Here is a 17,253-nt window from a genome sequence, read left to right as displayed (position 1 = left end):
GATGGATTTTTTTTGTATGTGGATGTTTCAAAGAGAAATGCCACTAACATGAATGCCACTTCCCAAGAATCAAAGATGTTAGTCAAAATTCCTTGACAGAAATAAACTGAAGCAAAGATGGGACTTTGCAGATAAAGAACTTGGGACCCTTCCCTGAGAAATTATATTCTTCTAACAATGTAAAATATATCAACGGTAAATTCTTAGGACTGTTTTCCTTATAGAAATATGCCTCTATAGCAAAAAAAAAAAAAAAAAAAAAAAAATCTAAAAAAAAAAATCTAAAAAAAAAAATCTCAGAAAAATCTGAGGTGTATCAGTCAGTGTAACGTACTGGAATGTAACATAAGTCACAATATTCTCCCATGTGAGCAGGGAAGAAATGGAGAGGAGAGAATCAACCTACCACAAAGCAGAGTTTTTAGCATCTCTGTTTAGAATCATGGGGGGAAAAAATTGCTTCAAAAAATTTGACTCCACTGGATGAAGTGAGATCTTTGCCACTGCTTTCAGGTAAAACTGAAATTCACTTGTACGGTTGAGCCAAATTTTTAAGAGCAGTGTTGAAGGAGATGTGAGGAAAGGGGATAGAAGAAGCGCTGTCTGCCAGCTGACCGAGGTGTGCTATGTGGCACTTCCTTTGGACAAAGCAGAGATCTTTTTCTGACTGTATAAAAGCAAGTGAATCTGAAGGTTGATTGTGTTTTATTCACATGACTCTACTGAGAAAGAGGAGAACATGCAGAATTAACTTTTTCATTTAAAAGCATCTGCTTGGTGAGCCACTCATAAATGTTTCACGGTGCCTGAGTGATGGTCGGGCTAGTGCAGGTAAGCAGAAGAAAGGAGAGGGGAAGAATGTCTCCACAGAGAGAGGCATCTGAGAAACATATTTTTTTTATTTCAAGAGTGCTCCCTGGATCTAGAGATAGCACCCTTTCGTGTCCCTTCCTTCCACACAAGAGGAACATCACACACACTTTGTTCTGGGGGAGGTTTGTATTTTCCCAGCGCCCTTTTAACTGCTCTTTGCATGTTCTTTTCAGAGTGAGCTGGGAGGGTGATGTTGAGAAATAGCAGTTTCATTCACCCCAGTTTTCTGTGCTGAAAGTGTGTGGTGATGTTGAAGAAGCAGCGGCTGAATAATGTAACCAGAAGCATGATTGTCTGCGACGTGCTGCTGGGTCCCAAGGGCCCACATGAAGATGGATGTCTAGCAAGGGTTTTCTTTTCACATTACAATTGCAACAGATGGCAGATGCTGCCCAGGTACCTCGGTCAGACCTTCTCCAATGAGACACACTGTTATTCAAGAAGCTGGACCTGGCCTTCTTAATTCTTGACAGCAGATAAAATTCACTTGTGGGATAGATTTACCTGGGAGCACTTCTGGCAGGATGTGGCTTTTTCTTGTAGAAGGTGAAGTGCGATGCTTTAGATCAAAGGCAACAAGATGCAAAAGTTTCTTCTAGGATTCCACTACAGGGACTAACTGAGCATGTGGCTGCTGTTTAAAGATTTAATTAGTACTTTGTTTTATTGACATGATATCTTCTCTTATATCCTTGAGAAATCTGATCTGTGGATTGAGTGTTTCTTTGCAAGCTAATGAAATTAAAGCTGCTGTGAGCAAAGAAAATAAAATCAAGAGCTTGGACTAGAAGGATTTTTGCTCTCTTCTTTAGAGTGGCTCCCATCCCACTTGGTTTTGTCTCAGTTTTTTGGTTTTTTTTAATTTTTCCATTCGGGTTTTGCCATCTTCATTATGCAGATGTACAGTTCACTTTCTGTTATGTGAGAACATGGTGCAAAGTACTTAGTGGGAAAAAAAATGTTCCACTTATTTTTCTTATCTCCAATCCTGCAAAGGGCTTTAGGAGACTTCTTAAAATACCAACAGTCCTCCCAAGTCATTAAAATTCTTCTGTTGCTGGCTGCCTCTGGTCCACGTAAAAGTGTTTGTTTCAGCAGTTTTAGCAGTAGGAGTTGTGTATTAACAGCAAAATGGCTGATGAAGTCACTTGCAGGTCAGTGAAAATGTCTTTTTGCTATCTCGTTTATTGAGTAGCAGCACAAGTCTGGAAAGTAATAGAGAAGATTGCTCTTGATTGAGGAATTTTTAAGTAAGTTTTTAATTCCTTGTTGCTATCACAGCCTGGGTGACAGACTGGTTATGGAGCTATTAGTCACAGCATTTACGTGAAAAGTTGAGAGCATTCTGTGGCTGCCACAATGAATTTCTTGTCAACCCTTTTATTGTTCCACATTCTCTGGGATATGTTGGTAGCTTCAGTCTGGCTGCTGATTGGGATGCTGAAAGCTGGGCACATAACTGACATGAGGAGGAAACGTAGACCATTAAAGAGATTCTTCAGGGCTTCCTAAAACCGAGCTCACCTGTCCATAATGCACCAGTAGCTGGTTTATTTAAATAGTTGCCCCAGGGTCAGCTCTTTAACTCTGTCCTCCCTGCATGTGAATGCTGCTGTGCCATTCACTGCCACAAAAGCTGCCAGCAAAAGCTTGCCCTGGTTCAGCAGACATGCAGTAAGTGTTCATGATGCAAATTAAGTCTGGGTGATTTGTGTGTCAGAGACAGAAGAATATATTTTTATGACTGATATCTTAGTTTTGCTTCGTCTCCCAAGTAATTTGTCAGTGTCAGCATAAGTTTCTCCCTATATATCATGTATATCTCAGGTAGCTCCAAGGAGTTTATCTTTTGAGCTGTACATACAGCCACATCCAGCCCAGGTCACAGGAGCAGTCTGCTATTGAAAGCTCAAAGCAGCCCTGCCTTAGGAAGCAGGTTATACAGCTTCTATACAGCAGGTTATACAGACCTTCCCATTGTCTCAGAAGTATGCTAGCAGATCCCAGGCTTAACTACTATAAACCAGCTGGAGTTTCTCTCTGCAATGCTATCACCACCAGCCCTGTACATCTTCACTGCAGTAATTGCCTATGTACTAGAACAGTGCTGTTTTTGAAATAAACACATTCTTCCCCAATGGAAAAGAGGACACCATCAACTAGAGAGACTTTGATACAAACACTCCAACTCTGTCTTTTACTTATGGTGAACCAGGTTGATGCCAAAGTTGAGCAGCAAGGCCTTTTGTCCAGGGCATGGCCTCCACGCTATCACACTGTGTTGAGGTGTGACCTTGTCCTGTGGTACCTCTTGGTCTTTTAGGTCCTTCAGATGGATTAGGGTTCACAGAGATCAGCCTGAAATAACAGCTCATTTTTCTGCATTTTGCAGAAATCACACATCCATACAAATAGGGACTTTTTTTTTGGACAGTTACATGGCTTGCCCGCATAACAATTTGCAAGTGCTGTACTTAACATTACTAAATCAGAATGAAAGCTGACAGAGTAGAAAAGCCTCTGGCACAAGCATTCTTCAGCAAAGTTTTACCTATTATCTCCCCTGAAATCCTTGTAGGTAACTTGAGAAGTGTGGAAAACATAGGTAGACAGGTGAGAATTGGGTGACTGGCAGGGCTCAAAGGGTTGTGATCAGCAGCACAGAGTCTAGTTGGAGGCCTGTAGCTAGCACTGTTTCTTTCGGGTATGTACTGGGTCTGTTCTTGTTCTTTAGCAGGGGGTTGGACTGGGTGATATACATGGGTCCCTTCCAAACCCTATGATTCTGTGGTTCTGGAGGCTTGCTAACTCAGTAGGTACATAGTCTTTACTATACTTTATGTTAGTCTTTACTAACAAAATATTTAAAAGATAGTTGCCACTTTTGTTAGACATGACTAGTACTAACGTGTGACCCCTTTGCTTTGTTCCAAACCTGCAAGTGAAAGAGACAGTAGACTCTTCCACAGAGGAGTCACGAGACCATGGAGAGCTTTGTATGCCCTCACAGTCACCATACTAGCCTCTCCATCTCTCTTTCTCACCAGTTCTTGCAGACAGCAGTCTATGCAGTGCACTGATTAAACTGCACAGAGGGTCTTTGCAATTGCAGTTTCTATGCTGCTGTCCCCTGTAGTAAAAGGAAATTGAACACACTGATAAGCTGTCAGCATTTTAAGAAGAACCTCCATGAAATGTTCCCTTTTGCCTGTGATAAACTTCTGATAACCAGAAGTGTATGTGAGAGACTCAGGAATCTGCCCATTTGTTTTACTGTTTAAACAAAACCATGTTTATAATTTGCAAGTACAGAGAGAGCCAATGAGATTTTGCAAACAATTTTGCTGTTAAGTGCACTTACTGTAAATGTTTAAAGGTTGTATCTAGTACAATAAGTATTTAACATGTAATATGGAGCATGCAAGAAATGCCCTTCATTGGGAGAGCTGGTATTTTTGGGTGTGGAGGGGAATTCTTCAAGTAGTGTGTCTGTGCAGAGGTACGAGCTTCCATGTCCCAGGCACAAGGACAAAATGCAGGGACAATGAAGGGCAGGTTGTTTCATCACATCACAATCATTTCCACTCCTGGTTCCAACCTGCCCACCCTTCTCTTTTCTATGTCCAGACTTGTACCTCTTAACCCCAGGCCTCTTCATGATACTCGGAACCAAGTCATCTCACAAAGAGACCAGTCTGCTGCCTCTTCTCTCTGTTCCCTCTTATTTTCCTTTCTCCCTCTTCTTTTTGTTTATTTCTCCCTTCCCCTTTCCCTTCCTTTCCCTTTTTTTTTTTCTTTTTTCTTTTTTTTTTTTTCTGTGCATGGACATGTTTCTCCCAGAATACATCCACAGTTTAATTTAACCATAGGTCAGACTGGACTGGGGCTAGAGAGCTTAAACATGGAAATAAATATGTTCATGCACAGATTTGCAAAGTCACATAAAAATAAGAAGTTTTAACTGCAGTGCTAGTAGAACATAGCTGGTTTATAGCTATTTTTGTGCTAATTCCCACTTCATTAACATTTTAAAGGAAAGAGGTCTCAGGTAAAGGGCTGATTGACCCCTTGCCTTGTTAGAGAAGCTGATCACTTGCATAACAAGCAAAACACAGTGCCTGCTTCAGCAAAATAACAGCAAATAAAGTTGACATTCCTAAGTACTAATCAATAGGGAAGGGGTATTATTAGTATCTTTAAAAAACATAAAAAGGGAAACGTCCCATTTTTTTCCTCTCCCAAAACTTAATTGGTGATCCGTGAGTAATGAGTGCCCTGGTGACGGGCTTTAAATGGCATGGCATATGTAATGTAAAGCAGCCCCATGGGCTTGACTGCTGGATGTAATGATCAGGAAGCCAAAATACACAACTGCTAAATAAATCACACTTTGTGAAAATGGACTGCAATGCCTCCCGGATTTTTTGTTTTAAGACCTGGATCATGATTCGTTGGCAAAGCTGGATTGCTTATATGATGATCTGTTAACATTAAGCACACAACATATGCAGCAACACAGGATGGGGCTGCAGTGTGCAGCATGCCAAATATGAACATTCAGAACCATCCTTGGGGTGACAATGCCTAGAGCCCCTAGATGGTAACCCACTCACCTGGTACCATCCCCAGCCTGATACACAGCAACATCTAGGCCCATCAGGACTTTCAAACTATAATGCTGTTCTTCTGGGAGAAAAAATGAGGTGTGACATCCCCATGGTACTGATGTGGAATAATGTCCCTTTCCACCAATATGCTCCTTGGGCAGGGACTCCAGCCTTGGCTGTTGCAGGCTGCCCAGTGATCACTGACATTGTTTACCTGGGATGACAGAGCCACATGTGGTTGGGAACCTTGGAACTGAGAAATTCAAGTAAGGATGCCTCTTCCCCTGGACAGCTGCAGTGCTGGCCCTAGTTTTCAGGAGAAGCATAGAAAAGTACCTTGATGGAGACAGCCTTTTTAGGGAAAACTCTTTACTATCTCATTCCAGGTCTAAAAGTATTTTTATTTTCTTCCCTAACCAATACGTAAGGAAAAAACAGCTCACTAGTTCCAGTGGGAGCTGCTGCCAATGGGACTTCTCCACTTTGACCTGAAGACTTCCTCTGCATAGCAGTGTGGCCTTCATATGTGTGTGGATTTTGGGAAAGCCTATTGCAGGATCACCAAGCCCACCAGAGTTCGAGAAGCACTTGGACAATGCTCTCAGACATAGGGTTTGAATTTTGGAGGGTCCTATGTGGTCCTATGTTAGACCCAATGATCCTTTGCTCGGAGAAGCTGTAGATGCCCCATCCATGGAGGCATTCAAGGCCAGGCTGGAAAGGACTCTGGGAAGCCTGATCTGGTGGGAGGCAACCAGCTGACAAAAGGGGTTGGGACAGGGTGGGCCTTCAGGTCCTTTCTAACCTAAGCTATTTGGTGGTTCTATGATTCTATTATTATTGTTTATCCTTTCCATCTGGAAATATTCAATGATTCTATGACTTCCTCTTTCTTACTGCCCTTTTGAAAGCTCTTCAAGCACTTCATTAGTGTTCATTTCCTCTGAGCCTTCTCCAGGTGCTTGCCACCATTGGTACAACTTCCTTGTAATTCCCCATGGACAAATAGGGAAAAAAGCACAGCACATGGAGAATGCAGAAGTGAAGAATTTCCAAGAGAAAGGAACAGCATAGGAGAGAACCCCTACCTTTACTGCAGGATTTTGTTTGTCACTGTTTAAAAGGCTTTCTGGCAAGTTCAGAAAAGGTTTTCTGTTTGTCCTTTTTTTTTTTTTTTTTTTTAAATTTCATTTCTTAGAATGAATAATGCTCTTTTTATTGCATGACTTTTTATTTATTTTTTTTTTGTCTGATAGAAGACTTTGTTGTTTTATGTGTATTTCATTTATTAAGAGCTAAAAAAGCCAACTGAAACAAGGATAAGCCTTCCCATTTCCCACCCACACTCAAGGCAAATTTAAACTGTTATTATATAAATGATGTTTTACCACTAAAAGATTGAAAGATGTTCCAAGGACTGACATTGGTTATATTTGTTTCTGTTTTCTGTTTTTCCAAGTCTCACAATATCTGGATATTTTAATGCTTGTTCTGCCACAGATCTTCAAGTTCGTACATTCTTCTTGTCCTCAAGTGTCTCTTTGCAATCCTGCTTTTTCAAAATATGTAAACACTCCTTAGTTGAAGGGAGTTACTCAAAAATGTGCCTAGTATGAGCTAGGCCAGCTGCTATTGCCTCCCAGACGCTCTTCTGTGCTGACAGTGAGGGCTGAGCTTCAGACACAACTGGATGCTAGTAAGAGACAATTATTTTGTTTAGAAATTATGTCAGAGGGGATGCTAGTAGCATACGTATGTTATTATCACTGATGCACTGCCCTGCAGGAACACTGGCTGCCACCATGGCACTGCTTAAGGAGAAACACCCTGAAAACACAGTTTCCAACTCTGGAGCAGGTTAAAGGTTTAATTTTCAAAACACGATCACTGTATCTTTGCATGACCATGCCTTGGGATGAGCTGTTGTTTAGCCTCCAGAACATGTGTCCATTCTCCTAAGGCTCTTCGCAGCAGTGTTGGTGAATACATGGGGGGATGAGGCCTGCTTGCCCTGGAGTGCAAAGAGGGGCCTGTCAGCACGCTCAGGAGTGCTCCTGCACTGCTTTTTGGCCTATGTGGATCAAAGCATAAGCTGGCCACTCCTATTTTCCCCAGGGAAGCAGAACACAAGGGAAACTGGAGCCTTGATGGCCAGATCTCCCTTCTTTCAGATGGAGGCGTGCATAGCGTCTGTGTTATGGCTGCTATAGTCTAGAAACACCAGATGTGTTTAATGAGTTATTCTAAGTGCACAAATAAAACACATTTGCAATACTGACAGCACATTTGCTTGGATAAATTCCGTGGAAACTGGCAAGGTTAGAAGACTCTCGCTCAAGAAAATGGGGGCTTTGTTATCATTTTGTATTTCTTCATGGAAAACTGAGAGAAGACGGGTAGCATCACTTTTTTTTCTAGGTGGAGCACACCCCAAAGCTGAGCAAGTGCAAAAAGCACAGAGGGCAAAAATAAAGGGAAAAATTATGGGTTTTAGTCAACCTATCCATAGATGGCATCTTCCTTTACTAAACAAAAAATGTAAACATAAGCTGCCCTAGGACTACAGTCCTTGAAAACTACCATCAACAGCTTCTGAATCCAGACTGCAGATTGTGAAGCCAGAGAAAAACATGTGGCTGGGAAGGCCAGATCTTACTCTGCAGGGTGGAGAAGGGAGAATCTGGAGGAGATAGTGGAGGTGAGGGAGCACCAGCTTCAGCTTTATGGCGCTTGATGGTGCTTGATGACTACTGCTTAGCTGAGAAGAGTATATCCAAGGATGTGTATGGCTTCATTCAAGTGACAGGGTCCCAGTAAGGGGATAGAAAGCCCAACAGTCTGACATTCTCCTGTCATTTCAGTAGCTCCTGATAAGTGGACATTTCTGGCTTGCACTGGCTGACCAGGAGGTATCTACCACAGCAGAGACAAGGAGGAGGATGGGTGCACCCTGCACTTTGCAGCAAGTTTGGGGGATTCTTTCTTCTCAACATCTGAGGAGCATGTTGGAAGCTTCCTGCAGCACAGGTGTGGCTAAACTTGCCATTTTGCAAGTGAGCAGACAAAAGGTAGTTATGTGAGGAAGACATCTAAAAAGTCATCCATAGAAAATCATGTTTCTGTTAATTTCTGGTGCCCTGTCCCTTTACTTGCCAGGCTACTATTTCCCCAAAGAATTTTCTTATCTGAAGAAGCACAAAGTTTAGGTAGAATGCTTTGACTGAACATTGAAAGGACTTTTCTTTCAAGTGTCTAATACCACTCATGAGTGTGGCCACAGTCATTTTGCTGAGTATGATGCAAGAAATACAACTCCCTTTGCATGAATTTGTCTGCACTGGTCCACTCGTGCTTGTGCCAATTCAGGTTATTCTGGTTCAGGAACCAAAAAAAACTGCTAGTACAAGGCACCTTTGTTCCAGTGCTTTGTGTCACTGTGTGAAGAACCAAGTACTGAAGGAAAAACATCCAGCCCAGCATGAAACAGTGAAATTTCTCTGATGTAGGCCATAGACTCCTAGGTAGCTCAGACACTTTTGAAAATATGACTCTTCATCCAAACAAAGTAAAAGAACAGCCAATATTTGGAGTAAGTGGTTTGCTAGTAGTGTTGCTTAAAGCAACCTCCCACAAGCTTCCACCTTCAGTGAGTAACTCCATAACTGAAAAGTCTGGAGATGGCCCAAACCAAACAGTGTGTTTTTCATTAGGAGTGGAAAAAAAATATGCTATGTATAAAATTTACTATGAAGCCAGATTGTTTGTTATGAACTAACAGAGACATACGTGTGATTTTAATAAAGAAAACCATGACTTCATTAGTTAACACTGTGGAAGTCAAGCGTTTGATGAAAAACAAAACAGATACAGTTAAGCTACGTGAGCTTTTGCAATAAGATCACCAGGCTGGGTGGGCTTCTGCCTCTTCCTTCCTCCCTAGCCAGTCACAGCCCATTCGTGAATGGATTTGTCCCTGCAGCTGGCAGTGGAGAACTGTGCTGAGATGTGCTGTGGCTGTGGTCTCACCTTGTACCCGTTCCCACAGCTTGGTGCCCACACAAGAGGCCATCGTGCCAATACCATGTGATGGTTTGGTCACTGCACAACCCGTGCCTTCACTTCTGGTCCTGTGTCCACCTTAGAGCTCCAGGACACAGTTAACAACTACAAGGAATAACAAAAACAGAGGAAATCTAGTTGGTTGAGTGAAATACTGGGCCAACACTCAGAAGATACAAATAATCTTCCTGTTTCTGCCACAGGCTGTATTTGGCTGCAGGCAACTTTCGCAGTATCTGTTTGTCACTTCAAAAAAGGACAATTATTTTCTTCTCTCTGTTCCCTTTCCATCACAAATTCAACAAAATGGGGAATGCCTCACAATAATTTCTTCATGCAGAAGTAAGGGCAATAAATGAGCATCTCCAAAAGAGAGCATTTCCACCAAGAAAGGAGGCCATTTCTGCAGCACTCAAAAGTCCCTCGATCAAGCAGCTGTCATCCAGTTGAACCACTGTTGACTCAGGTCTGATCTGGTAAGTAATGTACTTACCTCATTCTCTGGAGAAGAGTTTGGACAAAAAAGCAGAAAGAGGGAATTACATCAGAATGTGGTTGGAGACCAAAAACTAGCAGTCAAGGAAGAAGGTAAACTATATGTTTAGTGTTCACAAACCAACAGGAGAAACTTGGAGAAAGGTGAATATAATGGATCTAAAGTAAAGTTGAAAAACTTGTGGTCAAACCTTGCTGGACCACAGCCAGAAAGGAAGTGTGACTGCAAGGCTTGATTTTCTGCAGGACTGGAGATGAGGAAGGCACCACGAGACCTGTCTGGGATGCTGAAACTGCGTTCAGTAGGAAATTATTCTGTTTCCTGAGTTAGCAAGTTTACCATTCACATGAGCCCAGATCTACACAGCTTCTGAGGGAAGCTGGAAAATAAGTGGGACCTTGTAGAACCCACAAAGTGCTTTTGAAGATGAGCCTGCAGTACTTAGCAGGAGAGGGGAGACGATGGACTTTGTCTCGAAAACAAGAATCAGAGCCATGCAGTTCCAAAATATGTCCAGAGAACAGAGGGACATTTGTTACAGCAGTCTGACTTGACAACAAGAGATTCATTATGAAGGATTTTGGCTTGTATCTGCTGCACCAAACTCACTAGTGGGTGAGATGTCTCTTAGGTGAGAGTGTGAATTCACAACACCCCATGAAAAAATAAAACTAACTATTCACTGGACACATTCCCTGGCTTTCTCTCCTGGGCCTGTTGTCCCTTCATGCCTGCTAATTTCCCAGGGGCAACTAAGAGGTATCTTTGATAAATATTGAGATGAAAAGCATGACCTGCAGTGGAGTAGAGCTATAGTGACCATGCTGACACAAACTTCTGTGGGCCAACTGCCAACTCAGAGGTATTGATTTCCATAGGACTTTGTGCAGGATGGAGCCCAAGCCATCCGGCTGCTGGCCCCTCTGTTTCCTGTTGTCATGAGTTTAGTTGGGCTTATTCTTTTCCTCCCCTTTATCATACCTGGAAATGTGTTCTTATTTTCCCTCACAGAAGCCAAGGCCATGGTCACAGCTATGTTTTGCTGAAACAATCAGTACAATGTTTAATTTAATTGAAACAACCAAGTACATCAAAGATGAAGGAAAGTAGTACAGTGGCTCAAAACTGGCCTCACTGCAGTGTACTCACATTGCTGTGTACAGACAGAGGGAAAGGCAGTGTGGACTTTTTCCCTGCAAGCATATGCAAAACTAAACAGGAATGTGAATCATAGAATCATAGAATCTCAAGTGATGTCAAGAGTGACAAGGTTGTTGCCGTTGGAAGGGGTTTGCCTCCAGAATAATTCAAGTTACAGAGCTGATGGTCTCAGAGCACATGCAAGCCTTCTCATTTAAGTAATTTTGGATCTTTGAATGCAGGGATCTGCTGCTTTATCTCAGACTGCTGAAGGCGGTGGAAAGAAAGTCCTGCTGACTTCATAGAGATTTGGAAGTGAACATTTCTACCAGGGAGGGAAGTGAGTGTCTTCACATGGCAATCAAAGACAGAAACGTGCACAGGGTTTCCTACATTTCTCAACAGCAGACCTCAGGGTGGATGCTCAGGATGTCCAGTGGTGCACATCAATGGTTAAACTGAAATGCACAAAGCAAACCATTTAGTCCATTTGTAAGATTATTTGTTCTTCATACAGATCCTCCTCTTTTGGAAGAAAAGAGAATTCGCATGCCATAAAGCCCCCACCAGGTTTGCTGAAGTGTTCCATGCAGCACTCAACAGAAGTAAGGATTGTTTCTACAATAAGATCATTGGTTATGGGTTTTTTTTTTCAGAAACCTGACAGTAGAATACTCTGTACAAATCAGTTGCTGGAGGCAATAAACTTTAAAACTATACTGAAATAGATCATTCAAGCTGCTCTCAGAAACACACAAGATTAAATTCAGAAAGTTAGTGTCATCCTTATAATCACAATTTTGTCTTATTTCTCTGCAAATACATGGTGATTTAACCCAGCAGGCAGCTCAGCACCACACAGCCTTTTACTCACTCCCCAGCCTCAGTGGGACAAAGGAGAGAATCAGAAAAAAAAGTAGAACTCAAATGTTGAGATAAAAACTATTTTCTAAGACAGAAAATGAAGATATAAGTAATAGTAATGGCTACTATACTATAATAATTACTATAATACACATATATATATACAGATGTACATATACATACATACGTTCACAAACGAGTGACACACGACACAACTGTCATTCTCTCCCTGCTTCTTTTGCACTCTTCCAGCCCCCTTGATGGCAGAACAGTACAAGAAGTCAAAATGTCCTCAACGACCAAAGCATTGCTGTGTTATCGATGTCATTCAAATCCTAAAGCCACAGCATCATTGCAGACACTATGAGGAAAATCAACTCTGACCCAGCTGATACCAGCACAAAATGCCAAATGATAATATCAAAACCAGAAAGGCATCTTCATATTTATGGGTTTATTATTATATAATATATATATATTATTATAAAATAAAGAGGACACTATCCCTACCCTTTTCAACTGGAAGCTAAGCCTGCCTTTGGTGATACGCAACCCCTGAAAACACACAAACTTAAAAACAAAAGCTGAAGTCCAGAATAATATCAGGGATGAAGTTTCTCTGTGATGAGGATTTGTATTTGGGTCTCAGATGCTTCCATGACAGACAGCGGCTTGGGCAGGAAGACTCCAGTTCTGACTGTAGGACACTTAGAGCATTTGGGTGAGTACTGGTTTTGAGCATCAGACATGAATTTCCAAATGTCCTTCTCATTACCCTCAAAATACTATTGCTTTTTCTTTTTTTTTTTTTTTCTTTTTTTTTCTAATGTAATTTTCTTAGATTGAAATAATACTGACATAATGGCTTAGACCTCCAAGGTCTAAGCTATCCACAGTATACTGAGCGTCTTGTGCAGAATCATTGCTGATTATGAGGAAATTTTAAAACTTCTTTACCACCAATGAGAATCCCAAGCTAGCTGTGCAAATATGTTTCAGAGTAGCATTTCCATTCTCATCGTCTCCCACAAACCTACCACTACAATTGATGTGCTGCTTGTGACATTCCCTGGAGGATTTTTAAGACGTGTACATGTGGCACTTAGGGAGATTGTTAGTGGGTATGGTGGTGATGGTTAGACTAGCAGATCTTAATCAATCTTTCCCAACCTTAATAATTTCTTTTCCAACCTTAATAATTCAGTGATTCTACAATATGTTTCTGAGACTTCAGAATCGGAAATAACAAATCCTTTTAACTATGGAAAAAACTGGAGCTCTGAATCACAGAATCACAGAATCGTAGGGGTTGAAGGGACCTCCAGAGATCATCGAGTCCAACCCCCTGCCAAAGCAGGTTCCCTACAGCAGGTCGCACAGGTCGGCATCCAGGCAGGTCTTGAACATCTCCAGAGAAGGAGACTCCACCACCTCCCTGGGCAGCCTGTTCCAGTGCTCCGTCACCTCACTGTAAAGAAGTTCTTGCGCACATTGGTGCAGAACTTCCTATGCTGCAGTTTCCGGCCGTTTCCCCTTGTCCTGTCTCCACTCACCACTGAAAAGAGTCTGGCCTCGCCATTCTGCCCCCCACACCTTAGATATTTATAGACCTGGATCAGGTCTCCTCTCAGTCTTCTTTTCTCAAGGCTGAACAGACCCAGCTCACTCAGCCTTTCCTCATAGGAGAGATGCTCCAGGCCCTTCACCATTTTCGTGGCTCTAATACAGGTGCTGATCCACAACCAGCTGGGAGAATGCATGCTTCTAGGCACATTCTCATCCCTAGAGATTGCCTGGAGAAACTGCATCCTGAAAACAAGAGAACTGTTCTTATTATCAAGGGTAGTTTACAAACTAAGCAAAAGTAAAACTAATAACCATTTAGTTTGATACTGTCTGATTTTACCTGCTTCCTAGTTGGGTATCCAACAACTTCAAGCTGCTGAGAAATGTGATTTTTTGGGGGATATACCTTTTTCAACAAATAATTTGGCATCCAAAAGAAAAGTGAAGAGGATAATAGCAAATACAGGTGCAGCGTTTTGGCCTTCTTTTCCTCTGAATTGGCTCAGCAGCAGGTTGTCTGTGAGAGGCAAAGTCTGTAGATCTGCTGACGGGAAGACTCACTGTGTCATGCAAAAATCCTCACTGTGCCATGAGCTTTGTGATAAGCAGGGAACTGTTGAGAGAGTGGAAAGCTGAAGGAATGGATATTAGCTTATTGGAGGATGCATTTGGCCTTTGCTTTAAAGGTCAAAAGAGACTTTCTGAAAGAGCAGGGGAATGCTCAGAATTTCAGGCACGAAGATGGGGCCGCCTTTAGCAAATACCTAGAATTTTTGACCTCCGAGATTCATCCCAGTGTATCAGCAGATCCTAGAAAGATCCTCTTTCCTCCTACAGCTGCAACAGGAGAGTTTAGGAGACGGAGCTGCTCTGTGTCTGCTCACCGCAGCAGCCTCTGTCATGAGAAACAGCAAACTCTCACAGGGTGAACAGAAATAAAATGTCTGAATGAGGCCAGGCTGCTGGAGGTCTTTCCAAAAATGATCCATCATTCATTAGCACAGACACATTAGGAGTGCTGACTGCATTTCCTATCATTTTGTGAGTGAACTCCAGCAGCTGATGAGGGAAGACTTGAAGTGAGCTGAGTGATGACTCTCGGAAAGGAACGGCATGATGACAACATACTGAGAGGTGTTAACACCAGGAAGGGAGAAAATTTTGGTAAAAGGAAGTGTGGAGGCTGTGGATAGGAAATGGAAAATGGAAACAACTCTAATGGACAGAGGGTTGGTTCTCTGTCCATCTGATGCAGAGAGTAATGTCAGCACAAAGCGATTTGAGTCCTATTGCCTTTGAGCCTCCAGCCCACACTCTTTGCAACCAGGCAGTTCCTTCTTACTTACTTGCCTAAAACAGATTTCCTCATGATTGCTGAGGAGTTTTCTTCCATTGTGCTTGGCATTACCCTGCTTTCCAGAAAGAGAAGAGTTAGCCCAGTGCAGTGTTTTCAAACTCTCATCCTCCGTGCTCTGATTAGCGATAGCAGATGACATGTTATGGCTCCATAGGCTTCAGTGATAGTAAAAAGAAGTAGGTATCACTCATGTAAACCCAAACATCTGCAAAAATACTGTTGACAGTCCTTTTCCTGTTGCTTTGCTAAAAAGCAGTGTCCCCTCAGAATCCTGCTCAGACCTGATCTTCCAGCAGGAGGTGCAAAGATAGGTACAAGCAGCTCCGTAGGAGGGGACTTATCAGTATCCAAGATGAAAAATATCATTCCCCTTCCTGCTTTATGCACACACACAAAAAAAAGAAGACAAGAGAGGAAGAAGAAGAAGAGAAAGAAGAAGAAAACAATGATGATAATGCCACTAATTCGACCTTCCATGAATAGCTGTTTTTATTTTCATACAGGTCTCTTTCACAGTATTTTGTTCAATTACATTCAGAATGCCACTTCTAAAATCTGCAAGCTGGAGAAAAACATCAGTATCTGAGAGGGAGCTGACTCACCCAGTACATGGGTGACCGAGAGACTTTATTTCTACAGACATGAGTTGCCTACTGCATGTCTCACAAAGTCCCAGTGGATGGAAATGCTGTAGAGATGGTGCAGCATGGAGAACACTGTGCCTCCAGGAGATGCCTCCAGCACGAGGTACTCAGCTGCTCCAGCCACATCAGGACACTGTGGCTGCACACTGGTCTGTGCCATGCTGACTTGAGACTACAGGGCCAGCCAACTCTTGTCAGAAGCTATCAGCACAGATGCAGACCTGTGAAAATGGAGTTAAAAGTCTTGAGTGGAAAAAGTAAGACAAAAAGTAAGATTGACACCTTGGCCTTTCAGAGAGCTAACTTCAGCCTTTTCCAGGGTCTGCTGGGAGGTATCTCATGGCTAGAGTGCTTGAAGTTAACGGGACCTGTGAAAAGTGGGCGACATTTAAACAGCACTTCTTCCAAGCTCAGGATCAGTGCATCCCCAAGAGTAGGAAATTGGGGAAGGTAGGCAGGGACCTGTGTGGATGAGAAAGGAGCTTGTGGGTAAGATCAAATGGAAGAAGAAGGTCTACGAAATGTGGATAAAGGGCTGGACCATTTGGCAGGAGTATAGAGGTATTGTCATGGCCTGCAAGGATGCAATGAGGAAGTCCAAAACCCACCTGGATTTGAAGCTGGTAAAGGAAATAAAGCATACTAAAGAAAGGTTTTCTCTAAGTATGTCAACAGTAAAAGGGATAATGTGGGTCCCTTGCTGAGTGTGGGTGGTGTCCTGGGATGTGGAGAAGGCAGAGATGCTGAATGCCTTCTTTCCTTTTGTCTTCACTTCAAAGACTCCCCCTCAGGACTCCTGGACACTGGAGGGAAGAAAGAGAGACAGGGAAGTGGAGGGCTTCCCTCTGGCTGAGGAGAGTGTGGTCTGGGAGCGTCTGGGTGAGATAAATGTGCACTAACACATGGGCCCCGATGGGATGCATCCATCTGTGCAGGTGGGGCTGGCAGAGGTGACTGCCGAAGCACTCTCTATCATCTTTGACAGGTCTTGGAGAACAGAAGTACCTGAAGACTGGAGGATAGTGTCACTCCAGTCTTCAGAAGGGGCAAGAAGGAGGATCCAGGGAACTATAGGCCAGTCAGTATCACCTTTGTCCCTGGAAAGATGATGGAACAGCTTGTTCTGCTACCTCCAAGCAATTGGAAGAGAAGTAATCAGCATGGATTCATCAAGAGGAAATCGAGCTCAACCAACTTGGTAGCCTTCTATGATACCATCAGCAGCTGGGTAGGTGGGAGAAGTAGATGTCATCTACCTTGACTCCAGAAAGGCTTTTGATTGATACTGTCTCCTGTGACAAAGCTGAGAAAGTGTGGGATAGATGAGTGGAGGGTGAGGTGGGTTGAGAATTGGTTGGCCAAGCTCAGAGGGTTGTGATCAGTGGTGCAGATTTCAGTTGGAGACCTGTGACTAGTGGTGTTTCCCAGGGGTCAGTGGTGGTCCAATCTTGTTTAGTACCTTCATTGATGACCTTGATGACAGGAGAGTGTTCACCCTCAGCAAGTGCACTGTTGACACAAAGCTGGGAGGAGGGGCTGACATGCCAGAAGGCTGTGCTATCATTCAGCAAGACCTGGACAGACTGGAGAACTGGGCAGTAAGAAACCAGATGAGGTTTAACAAAAACAAGTGTAAAGTCTTGCACC

Source organism: Tympanuchus pallidicinctus, unplaced genomic scaffold (genome assembly GCF_026119805.1).
Source record: "Tympanuchus pallidicinctus isolate F22 unplaced genomic scaffold, pur_lepc_1.0 scaffold4, whole genome shotgun sequence".
NCBI classification, from domain to species: domain Eukaryota; kingdom Metazoa; phylum Chordata; class Aves; order Galliformes; family Phasianidae; genus Tympanuchus; species Tympanuchus pallidicinctus.
The sequence above is the reverse complement of the archived record's forward strand: the minus strand, read 5'-3'. Positions refer to the sequence as shown.